Consider the following 13,275-nt stretch of genomic DNA (forward strand, 5'->3'; position numbering starts at 1 on the left):
ATTGTTTCTTTTCAAATAATCATCCAATGCCCTCTTGAATGCCTCAATTGAACCTGCCTCCACCACACTTCCAGGCAGTACATTCCAGACCTGAACCACTCCTGTGAAAAACCATTTTCTCATGTCGCATTTGCTTCTTTTGCAAATCACTTTAAATCTGGGCCCTACCATTCTTGATCCGTTTATGAACAGGAACAGCTTCTTCCTATCTACTCTGTCCAGTCCCCTCATGATTTTGAACATCTCTATCAAATCTCCTCTTAGCCTTCCTCTCTCCAAGGAGAACAGTCCCAACCCCTCCAATCTATCCTCATAGCTGAAGTTTCTCATCCCTGGAACCATTATTGTAAACCTCTTCTGCACTCTCTCCCATGTGTTCACATCCTTCCTATAATGTGGCGCCCAGAACTGTACACAATACTCCAGCTGAGGTCCAACAAATGTCTTATATAACTTCAGCATAACCCCCCCTGCTCTTGTACTCCATTCCCCCATTAATAAAACCCAGGATACTATATGCTTTATTAACTGCTCTCTCCACCTGTCCTGCCACCTTCAATGATCTATGCACATATATACACCCAAGTCTTTCTGCTCCTGTACCCACTTCAAAATTCCACCCTTTATTTTATATTGCCTGTCCATTTTCTTCCTACCAAAATGCATCACTTCACACTTCTCCACATTGAACTTCATCTGCCACCTATCTGCCCACTCCACCAACATGTCTATATCCTCTTGAGGTTCCACACCATCCTCCTCGCAGTTCACAACTTTCCCAAGCTTCGTATCACCTGCAAACTTTGAAATTGTCCTCTGCACACCAAGATCTAGATCATTAATATATATCAGGAACAACAAGGGTCCCAATACCAACCCCTGGGGAACTCCACTACAAACCTTCCTCCAGCCTGAAAAACATCCATTGACCATTACTCTCTGCTTCCCATTTTTCAGCCAATTTTGTATCCACATTGCTACTGCCCCTTTTATTCCATGAGTAATAACTTTTCTCACAAGTCTGTTGTGTGGCACTGTGCCAAATGCCTTTTCAAAGTCCATGTATACCACATCAACAGCATTACACTCTTCGGCCTTTCCTGTTATCTCTTCAAAAAACTTCAAGTTAGTTGAACACGATTTCCCCTTTAGAAATCCATGCTGGCTCTTCTTTATCAACCCATATTTTTCCATGTGACTACTAATTCTATCTCGAATAATTGTTTCTAGAATCTTGCCCACCACTGAAGTTAAACTGACTGGTCCGGGATAAACTGGGTTTACCCTTACAACCTTTTTTGAACAAGGGCGTAATGTTTGCAATTCTCCAGTCCTCTGGCACCACCCCTGAGCCTAGGGAAGACTGGAATTATGGCCAATGCCCCTGCAATTTCCACTCTCACTTCCTTCAATATACTTGGATGCATTGCATCCGGTCCCAGTGCCTTGTCAACTTTAAGTACCGACAGTCTATTCAACACTTCCTCCTTGTCAATTTTGAACCCTTCTAGTGACAGGGGATTTCCTTGTCTGTCACCATGGCCTGGGTAGCATCTACCTCCTTGGTAAAGACAAATGCAAAGTATTCGTTTAATACCTCAGCAATAGCCCCATCGCCCTTGTACAAATTCCCTTTTAGGTCCCTGATCGGCCCTACTCCTCCTTTTACTATTTATATACCTATAGAAGACTTTGGGATTCCCCTTTATGTTGGCTGCCAGTCTTTTCTCATAATCCCTCTTCACTTCTCTAATTTGCTTTTTCACCTCCCATTTGAGCCTTCTGTATTCCTCTTGGTTCTCAATTGTATTTTCTACCTGACACCTGTCATAAATGCACTTTTTCGTCTTTATTTTAATTTCAATCTCCTTTTTTATTACACTGAGGTTCCTGACGTCCGACAGCAAGAAACGCGGCCTGCCGGCAGCAGGCTGAGCGGGCAATCACAAATTGGTCTCACAATGTTGTGAAACTGAATTTTGGAGTTCTCGTCATATTTTCCGCTCACGCTGTCGAACACGCCCGACGCCAGCAGGCATGGAAAATTCCACCTTGTGTGTGTGAGAGTGGTGTATGCACATGAGAAAGAGTGTGTGTATGTGAGAGAGAGTGCATGTGAGAGAGAGAGTGACTGTGTGAGATAGAGAGCAACTGCATGAGAGAGAGAATGTGTGACAGTGAGTCTGTGAGAGAGAGAATGAGTCAGTGTGTGTGTGAGAGAGAGAGAGCGCGTGTGCGTGTGAGAAAGAGTGTATGTGTGCACGTGTGCCTGGCTCACTCCCAGTCACAGAATCCTCACTCATCCTCACCCTCCCCCACACACCAACAGATATTTACACCCACCCTCACAGTGGGTGAGGATGAGTGAATGAGCATCTGAGACAGAGGGTAAGTCAGATGCACACACTCTGATCCTCTCACACTCTAATGGTCACCTTTATTAATGACTCTTTTTTCACTCTTTCTTACACACACATTCTCTCTTTCTCTCACTCACACACACACACACTCACTCTCTCTCTCAAATACACTCTCTCTCCCTCACATACACTCTCTCTCACATACACTTTCTCTCATACACACACACTCTCACAACACTCTCTCCCTCACACATGCACACACACGCATATACACACACTCTCAACACTCTCTCACACACACTCCCTGTCTCACACATTCTTTCAATACTCTCCCTCACACACACATACACACACACTCTCAACACTCACACACACTCTCTCTCTCACACACACACATGCATATACCTACACACTCTCAACACACACACACACTCTCTCTCACACGCACACTCATGCATATACACACACTCTCAACACTCTCTAACACACACTCCCTCTCTGTCTCACACACTCTCTCAATACTCTCTCTCACACACACTCTCTCTCTCCCTCACACACACACATACACACACACTCTCAACACTCTCTCACACACACTCTCTCTCTTTCTCTCTCACACACACACATTCTCAACACTCTCTCACACACACACTCTCTCTCTCTCACACACACACACGCACGCATATACACACACTCTCAACACACACACACACTCTCTCACACACACACTCATGCATATACACACACTCTCAACACTCTCACACACACACTCTCTCACACAAACACACATATGCATATACACACACTCTCAACACTCTCACACACACTCCCTCTCTGTCTCACACACTCTCTCTCTCCCTCACACACACACATACACACACACTCTCAACACTCTCTCACACACACACACACTCTCTCTCTCTCACACTCTCTCTCACATACTTTTTTTAATATTATCAATTTATTGCTTTGACATTGCGTTATTTTTGCTCAGCAAATTGTTTCTTTTTTTCATACTCAACTTTTTTTTGTAATTCATGTATCTTTCTGAAATTTGCTCATTGGCCCGTTTGAGTGAGAAAAAAATGGATAAGTGACCCCCCCCCCATCCCCCCACCACCCCCCAAGCAAAAAGGTTGGACAAGCCTTCACTAGAGTTTAGAAGAATAAGAGGTGATCTCATTGAAAAAATAAAATTCTTAAGGAACTTGACAGGATTGATGCTGGGAGGCTGGTTCCCTTGGATGGGAAATCTAAAATACAGGGGAGGAGGGGGGTCAGAGTCTCAGAATAAGGGGTTGATCATTTAGAACTGAGATGAGTACAAATTTATTCACTCAGAGGGTTGTGAAGTTTTGCAATTCTCTACCCCCAAGGGCTGTGGAGGCTTAGAAGTTGAGTATATTCCAGACAGAGATCTATAGACTTGTGGGCAATATGGGAATCAAGGGAGATGGGGATAGTTGCGGCTTGAGGAGCTTTGGCTCAGGACCATTGAGTTGGAGGCCGAGCTGCAGATACTACGATGCATCAGGGAGGGGGAAAGTTATCGGGACACTTTGCAATAGGAGGCGGTCACACCTCTTAGGATAGGGTGTTCTGATTTGTTCAGTGGTCAGGGGCAGAAGTGTGTGACTGTAGCTGAGGTAGGTAAGGGGATGCAGAGGGCAGGAGTACAGGAGCCTCGGCCTCTGCAATTGTCAGACAGGTTTGAGGTTCTTTCAGCTTGTTTGGGTGAGAGTGGGGTCTGCATGGTAGATGAGCTGATTGGCCTTGGCACCATGATACAGGAAACCATTTAAGTGGGGGGAACAAAAAGGAATGCAGCAGTAGTAGGGGACAGTATAGCGAGGGGGATTGACACTGTTCAGAAGGCTATGTTGCCTCCCTGGTGCCAGGGTTTGGGATACATGCTCAGGGCTGGAGAGGAACTTTGAGTGGGAAGGGAAGAATCCTGTTGTCATGGTCCATATAAGTACCAATGACATAGGCAGGACAAGGAAAGAGGAAACAGAGAGTAGGCATAAATGGGTCATTTTCTGGTTGGCAAGATGTAATGAGTGGTGTGCCACAGGGATCAGTGCTGGGGCCTCAACTTTTTACAATTTATTTAAATGACTAGGATGAAGGGACCAAAGGTATAGTTGCTAAATTTGCTGATGATATAAAGATAGATAGAAAAGTAAGCTGTGAGGAGGACATAAGGTGGCTATAAAGGAACACAGATAAGTTAAATTATTGGGCAAGATCTGGCAAATGAAGTATAATATGGAAAAATGTGGAATTCTCCATTTTGACTGGAAGAATACAACAGAAGCATATTATCTAAATGGTGAGAGATTACAGATATCTGAGATGCCGAGGGATCTGGGTGTCCTAGTGCATGAATCACAAAAGGCCAATATGCAGATACAGCAAGTAATTAGGAAAGTTAATAGAATGTTATTGTTTATTGTGAGGGGAATTAATTACAAAAGTAGGGAGGTTATGCTTCAGTTATACAGGGAATTAGTGAAACCACATCTGGAGTACTGTGTACAGTACTGGCCTCCATATTTAAGGAAGGATATAAATGCATTGGAAGCAATTCAGAGAAGGTTTACTAGACCGATACCTGGAATGGGCAAGTTGTCTTATGAGGAAACGTTGGACAGGCTAGGCTTGTATCCACTGGAGTTTAGAAAAGTAAGGGGTGACTTGATTGAAACATATAAGATTCTGAGGGGCCTTGACAGGGTGGAAGAGGAGAGAATGTTTCCTCTTGTGGTAGAATCTAGAACAAAGGATCACTGTTTAAAAATAAGGGGTGGCTCATTTAAGACAGAGATGAGGAGAATTTTTTTCTCAGAGGGTTGTGAGTGTTTGGAGCTCTCTTCCTCAAAAGGCGGTGGAAGCAGAGTCTTTGAATATTTTTAAGGCAGAGGTAGATTCTTAATAAGCAAGGGGGTGAAAGGTTATCGGGGGTAGACGGGAATGTGGAGTTGAGGTTACAATCAGATCAGCCATGATCTTATTGAATGGTAGAGCAGGCTCGAGGGGCCGAGTGGCCTACTCCTGCTCCTAATTTGTATGCTCGTAACGTGACAGGAGGTGAACTGGAAGATCAGCCATGACCTTACTGAGTTACAGGGTAGGCTTAAACAGCCATATGGCGTACTCCAGCTCCTATTTCTTATGTTCTTCTGTTCTCATGTTAAATCCCAGCTCTAGAATAGACTCCGATCTATCTTCAATGAGTCACTGAGTCCGTGTTGATTCATTTAATTATATTACTATGTACCATCAGCTGGAAAATTACTTACACTCAGCTCACCTGGAAAAATCAACAGCGATGCAGTATTCAAATGCCTTGTAACATTTAATACCAAGGCAAATTTAGAAGCGGCTTGGTTCAATTACTTCTCAGTGCAATTACATTTTTCCCCCCTAATTTAGTTAACAAGAACAATAAAAAATGAGTAATAAAATCTGAATTATATTGATAATGCAAATCACATTTGTGAAGAAACCTGAGGCAGCAGAATAGGGCAATGATAGATCTGGTAAGCTTTTCAACTCCAAGTACCATATGCTTATGATACTTTAAAAACTTTACATTATCCTGGGTAACAAAAACAAAAACTTGCATTTCATAACCTCAAGATGTCCCCAAGTACTTTACAGACAATGAAGGCGCTTTTGAAGCCTAGTCAATGTGTAGTGTAGAAAATATGGCAACTAGTTTACACCCAGTGAGCTCCCACAAGCAGCAATGTAATGGAATGAGTGGATTGTTTTATGAGGAAAGGGTAGATGGACTGGGCTTGTTTCCACTGGAGTTTAGAAGAGTCAGGGGTGGATTAATTGAAGTATATAAGATCCTGAACAGGATTGACAAGGTGGATCTGGAAAGGATGCTTCCCCTTGACGGTGAGTTCAGAACCAGGGGGCGTCATTTTAAAATTAGGGGTCGCCTTTTTAGGGCAGAGATGAGAACTTTTTTCTCTGAGGGCTGTGTGACTTTGGAACTCTGCCTCCGAAGGTGGTGGAGGCGGGGTCATTGAATATTTTTAAGGCAGAGGCAGATAGATTCTTGTTAGGCAAGGGAATCAAAGGTTATCGGGGGTAGATGGGAATGTGGAATTCGAAATACAAACAAATCAGCCATGATCTTATTGAATGGCGGAGCAGGCTCGAGGGGCTGAATGGCCTACTTCTGCTCCTATTTCACATGTTCATATGTTCATATATAACAATGATGAGGTAATCTGTTTCTATATGTTGGTTTGAGGAATAAATATTGGCCAGCAGACCATGGAGAACACCTTTTCTCTTCTTCAGGACATTGCCACAAGGTATTTTAGAAACTCCTTCAGTACTAAATTGAAGTGTCAGGCCATGAATTTGTGCTCAAGTCTCTGGTGTGAATTTGAACCCACAGTCTTCTGACTCAGAATAGTGCGTGCTACCATTGAAACCCAGCAAAGACCTCAGCACAGGTATCAAAAAAGCCTAAAAGTTAAGGTACCTTTATCAACAAGGAAACTGGTGGAATTTAAATTCAATTAATAAATCTGGAATATAAAGCGAGTCCAATGGTGACCATGACAACTATCATCAATTGTCGTAGAAACCCATCTGGTTCAATACTGACCTTTAGGAAAGGAAAACTGCCATCCTTACCTCACCTGGTCTACATGTGATTCCAGATCCACAGCAATGAGGTTGATAGTTAACTGTATTCGGATATGGTCTAGTAAGCCACTCAGTTCAAAGGGAAATTAGAGATGGGCAATAAATGCTGGCATTGCCAGCGACGACCACATCTCATGAAAGAGTAAAGAGAAAAGTGCAGGGGTATGGGGAAAAAGCAGGGCAATGGCACTAGGTCATAATGCTTACATGGAGATCCAGTACAAACACGACGGGCCGAATGGCCTCTTTCTGCACTGTTAAGATTCTGTGATTCTGTGAAAAGTGATGTTGCTGGGTGTAATGTGGAAACAACCGTCACCCCAAAAACACTGAAATACTTATTTAGTACACTGAGAACCACACAATAGCAGGTCCATGTCCAAATGCAACAAGACCCAGACGATAGCCAGGCTTGGGCTGACAAGTGTCAAGTAACATTGGTGCCACACAAATGTCAAACAATGACCATCTCCAACAAGAGAGAATCTAACCATTGCCTCTTGATGTTCAATTACCATTTATACATTACCATCACTGAATCCCCCACTATCAACATCCTGGGGGTTACCATTGACCAGAAACTGAACTGGACTAGCCATAAAATACTGTGGCTACAAGAGCAGGTCAGAGGCTAGGGATCCTGTGACAAGTAGCTCACCTCCTGACTCCACAAAGCCTGTCCACCATCTACAAGGCACAAGCCAGGAGTGTGATGGAATACTCCTCACTTGCCTGGATGAGTGCAATCCACAACATTCAAGAAGCTTGACACCATCCAGGACAAAGCAGTCTGCTTAATTGGCACCACATTCACATTTACTCCTTCCACTATCGACACACAATAGCAGCAGTGTGTACCATCTACAAGATGCACAGCAGCAATTCACCAAGGCTCCTTCGACAGCACCTTCCAAACCCACAACCACTACCATCTAGAAGGACAAGGGCAACAGATAGATGGGAACATCACCACCTGGAAATTCCCCTCTAAGTCGCTCACCATCCTGACTTGGAAATATATCACCGTTCCTTCACTGTTGCTGGGTCAAAATCCTGGAACTCTGTCCCTAACAGCACTGTGGGTGTACCTACACCACATGGACTGCAGCGGTTCAAGAAGGCAGCTCACCGCCACCTTCTCAAGAACAATTAGGGATGGGCAATAAATGCTGGCCCAGCCAGTGAAGCCCATATCCCATGAATGAATTAAAAATATATATATTTTCCAATTTATTCTGTATTCACTGTTGTCTGACAGTTTTTGGAGAATATTTCTACTCTCGCTCTCCTGTCAATCTAAACCTTTCTCAATCAGAATTGGCATTTAACTAGCCAAGGACTAACAAGACGGCAACCGTTAAAATTGGTCCAAATTACTATAGCGTAGAACAGCAGCCAAGCAAAAGAATTATCAATCTTTTATCCGCCCCTCTTCTGGTTTCAAACTCTGTGGAGACAATTTTAATCCCCTGGATGGGTGGGTGGTGGTTTTGTGGGGGTGGGTGGGGTGGTGGGGGTAGGGCTGCTGGGAGTGTGAGCATAAGAAATTCAAGGTCTCTGCAATGTGAAATTTGATCCAGTGTTGGGCAGGCCATCCCTCCAACTGGTGGGCTAGGGTCAGCCATGTTACTGCTCTCAAGAGGTAGGTCTGTCATAATAATGGCCCAGAGCTTTCATTCTGGACTGTCGTAACCCAGATGTCCTCCAGAAGATGTGCTGGGGCACCTCCTGGAAATCCCCACACAAGAACTGCACGGGAAGTTAAACTTCTGATAGACAATTACACTGCATCTGGAACCATCCAATACTCCAATTTAAATAGGAGACTTTGGATGTTTCTGACTCTCTTAGTAGAATAGTTACCCAGGATAAATGCGACAGATTAAAACCAGTTCTAACTTCTGGATAACCATACTACTGAACGCCCCCCACCCCCCTGACCTCCCACAGGATGCCCCCCCACCCCTCTGACTACACCGCCAAGTAACCCATGACCCCGCTGACCGCCATCCACAACTACACTCCCAAAACCCCAACTACCCCCCACCCCGACTAACCCCTCCAACTACACTCCCAGCCCACCTGACTACAAACCCGAACCTTCCTGACTGCACCCGTGACCCGTCCAACTACAGTCCCAACCCCCAGAGTAGCTCCCCGTCCAACTACAGTCCCAACCCCCAGAGTAGCTCCCCGACTACCCCGACTACCCCCCACTCCCTGGATACCTCCTCCAACCCACCCACTGATGACCCGCCCTGACCCCTCTCCACCGACCACCTGACCCCCTCCCAACTACCCCCTCAAACCCCCACGACCACTCAACCCCCTTGACCGTCTGACCAACACCCCCCACCTCACAACTATACTCCCACCTGCCGGCTATACTCCAGACCCCCCCTCCCACCGATCGTCCGACTCCCCCGACCACAACTGCCTGACCATCCTAACCTCTCACCCACTTACCTTACACACTTACCTTCTCCTTGGCTTTTCAAAATGGCAGGGACCTTTAAACCTACTGCTCTACGGCAGCTAAGTGCTGTAACATGGGGGCATGCCCTCAGTTCCCCCGACGCTGCAGCCCTGCTCAGGAAGGACTCCTGGAGTTACTGCATTGCACATTTAACACCAGGTCCAGGACAGAGGCCTAGGAGAGAAATGTGCAACTCCCTACTTGGGTAAGTAAAAAGGGGCAGAGCGGCAATCCGACTGTAAATGCCACTCCAAGGAAGTTCTGGCCCAATATATTGATGAGGCCGTGTTCCACATATTTCAGCGACCATTTAGAATGAATGGTTTGTCCTGATAGACCGACAAATGCTTGGAGCATAGGAAGTAATACAGTCCTTGCAGCAGATGGGTCTTCTCCCCATGTGGAGGGGAGGCAGTTGCATAGTCATATTGCCGCTGGACTAGTAATCCAGAGACCCAGTGTAATGCTCCGGGGACCTGGGTTCGAATCCCACCACAGCAGCTGGCACAATAAAAAATCTGGAATTCAAAGTCTAATGATGACCATGAAACCATTGTCGATTGTTATAAAAACCCATCTGGTTCAATAATTAGGGAAGGAAATCTGCCATCCTTACCAGGCCTACATGTGACTCCAGACCCACAGCAACGTGGTGGACTCTTAAATGCCTCTTAACAAGGGAAATTAGGGATGGGCAATAAATGCTGGCCTGGCCAGTGATGCCCACATCCCATGAGTGAATAAAAAAAAGGATGCACCTGGGCTCATGCAGGGCGTCCGAACCAGACCAGGAGAGGAAAGCTTCACGTCCATGTGAATGCATTGGGTCAGATTGTAGGCAATGGAAGAACTTGCTGCGTGTGCTGAACCATAAGGGTTGCTCGACACTGTGGCTACATCCATGCAGCAGGTTGTGCAATTTGAATTAATCTTTCTGCTTTAAATTTATAGCCTTGACCTTGGTGCCTCATTGCAAATTAAAGCATCTTTAGCACCTTGAGAAGGAAAAAATACTCCAAAGCAATAACTAACCCACTAACTAGAGTATAAAGTCTTTTAGTTTAGCAGCCAAGAATTATAATTACAATTGCAGAACATTTGATAAGAGGGCCATCATACAGTTCTGCTTTGTGGTATTCGAGCATAACATCATTCTTCCATGATTTGCACCTTCCACAGCAAGACCATAGCTGCACAGCAACAATCTGAGCTCTAGTGCCTGCCTGACACTGGATCAAATGCCATGTTATAGAGGCCTTGAATTACTCAACACCAAGCCATCAAATTACACACTCTAGATAAACTGCTGGGGATGTCTTGTCCTCCAAGGGGACCAATCAGAAGCCTCGTCCAACCTACTTGCGTTGCAAATGGACACAGCCCAAAGGAAAAGGGAATTTCATTCTGCCCTGTCTGAAAGGGGAGGTGGCAGGTTGGTGGAGCGGTGGAGTAATCCGTTAGCAAATGGAATGGAGACAGGTGGCTAAAGCAGGTGGCAACAGCAATAGAAAAATTTACACAACAGCTAAATTTTAATCAGGCCTGTCTATGTAGAAGCTAACCTCCTTGAACTTATTCCCACCTTTAAGTAGCTCTGAGTCTGCTCAGGTGCCATAAATGGTGGAAAGGGAGATGTCTGACCTCCACCATGCCACCCGCAGCTCAGGCAAAGGGCAGAGGCACAGCTCTGCCTGCCGATGGGAATCGCAGCAAAAACCGGGGGACACAAGGTTGGATGTGAATCTGGAAAACGACCCCATTCCATTTACAACTGTGCCCCCAACGCCATCACCACCCCAACTCCCAGTGGTGCCGCAGAATCAGACAGATTGCAATGCTGTAATGTTTGTAAATGACATTATTAATATTAAACATTGTAAAATATTAATGCAACTTTTTGTAGGTACTGAGTGTGCTTTCTGTAGGACTTATGGTTCCAGAAGCTCTCCAGCACAAGGAATTCCCTCATGTTATTATGTATTTGTTATGGACTAATTATACGGATTGATTGCTACAATGGGTTAATAACTCCTGAAATGATAGAGCACAGAATGAGGCCATTTGGCCCGTTGTGCTTGTGCATTTTCTTTGAAAGAGCTAACAAGTTAGTGCCACTCACCTACCCTTTCCCCAAAGCACTCCAGGTTTTTCTACATCAATTTACTTTTGGGAGCTATTCTTAAACCTGTTTCCACTGCCAGATCATAACAACTCACCACATAAAGGATCTTTTATCTCACGTTGCCTCTGATTCTTTTTCCACTTATATTAAATCTGTATCCTTTAGTGATTGACCTTCCTGCCACAGTGAATAGTTTCTCCTTATTTGCTCAATCAAAACATTTCATGATTTTGAAAACTTATATCAAATCTCCCCTTAACCTTCTCAGCTCGAAGAAGAACAATCCCAGTTTCTCTCATCCCTTCGTGTAACTGAAGTCTTTCATCCCTGGTATCATAGAAGTAAAACACCTCTGCATTGTCTCCAAGGCTTTGGAATCCTTTCTAAAGTGTGCTGGCCAAAATTGAACACAAAAATCCAGTTACGGCCTAACCAGCATTTTATGAAGGTTTAGCATAACTGCTTTGCTTTTGCCCTCGATGCCTTTATTTAGCATGGAACACGTTTACCTTTTAAACAGCCATTTTAACTTGTCTTTTCACCTTCAAAGGCTTGTGTACATACATTCCCAGGTCTTCTTGCTCCTGCAACCCCTTTAAAATTGTACTATTTGCTCATTCTTGCTCTAAAATTTATCAATTCACACTTCTCTCTGTTAAATATCAGCTGCTACACGTTTGCTGATTTTAGGGCTGAATTTTACCTGCCCCCGGTGGGCACGTTTCCCATGCGGGGGGGGGGGGCATGTAAAATGTGGGGGGGAGGCACCTAAGATGGGGTGGGCGCCCATCCTAGCATCTTCCTGCCCATCCCCGAGCTCACCCCCATAATAGTGGGTTGGGGCGGGGGGATGGATGAGGGCTGGCACTGAAATTGGCACCACCCGCCATATTGAAATGAACATTTAAGGGTCAATTAGGCTTTTTATTAAGGTAATTGACCCTGATAACACGCTGTCCACACCATATCATGTTTGCTGTGGGCAACAGGGTGAGAGCCGGAAGCCTAATTATTTTACCTTAGGTTCTCAAAGGGTTGGGAGGGTGCGGGGCTCGCTCTTCAGAGGCTGCCCTTTACCGATCGCTGGACAGCTCCCTTAGGTTGAAAACCCCCTTCCTTCCTACCCACTCCCTCCCTTAAACCCCCCCACCCGCCATTGCCCTTCTCCCTAACCTACCCAAACACTCTCGGCTCAGGACCCCGGTCTCACCTGCTGTGGGGATCCAAGGCCTTGGGGTCTTTTCTTCACCAGCAGCCCCGGCACCTTCCACTGTCACCCTCCCTGGCACTGCTGGGACTGATGGAGCCACCAGCCAAATGGATTGGTCAGCAGCTCCAGAGGGTGGGACTTCCGCCCCAATGAGGCGGATTTCATGGTTTTCGGGGGAGTGTGCTATCTGCATCCTCCCCACCGCCCCCCTCCCGCACACCCACCCCCCCCCACCGGCCGTCCCTTTATTCAGCCCGATGTCTTCTTGAAGCCTGTTCCTGTCCCCCTTACTGGTTCACGGGTTTCTACAATTCCATGTTTTGTGTCAACTACAGACTTGGAAATAATTCTCCCTATCCCCAATTTCAGATTGGAACATAAATCAAAAAGTTCTGTGGTCCAATGACTAGCTCGGCAAACACAACTGCACACT

This window comes from Cetorhinus maximus, chromosome 20 (genome assembly GCF_964194155.1).
Source record: "Cetorhinus maximus chromosome 20, sCetMax3.hap1.1, whole genome shotgun sequence".
NCBI lineage: Eukaryota > Metazoa > Chordata > Chondrichthyes > Lamniformes > Cetorhinidae > Cetorhinus > Cetorhinus maximus.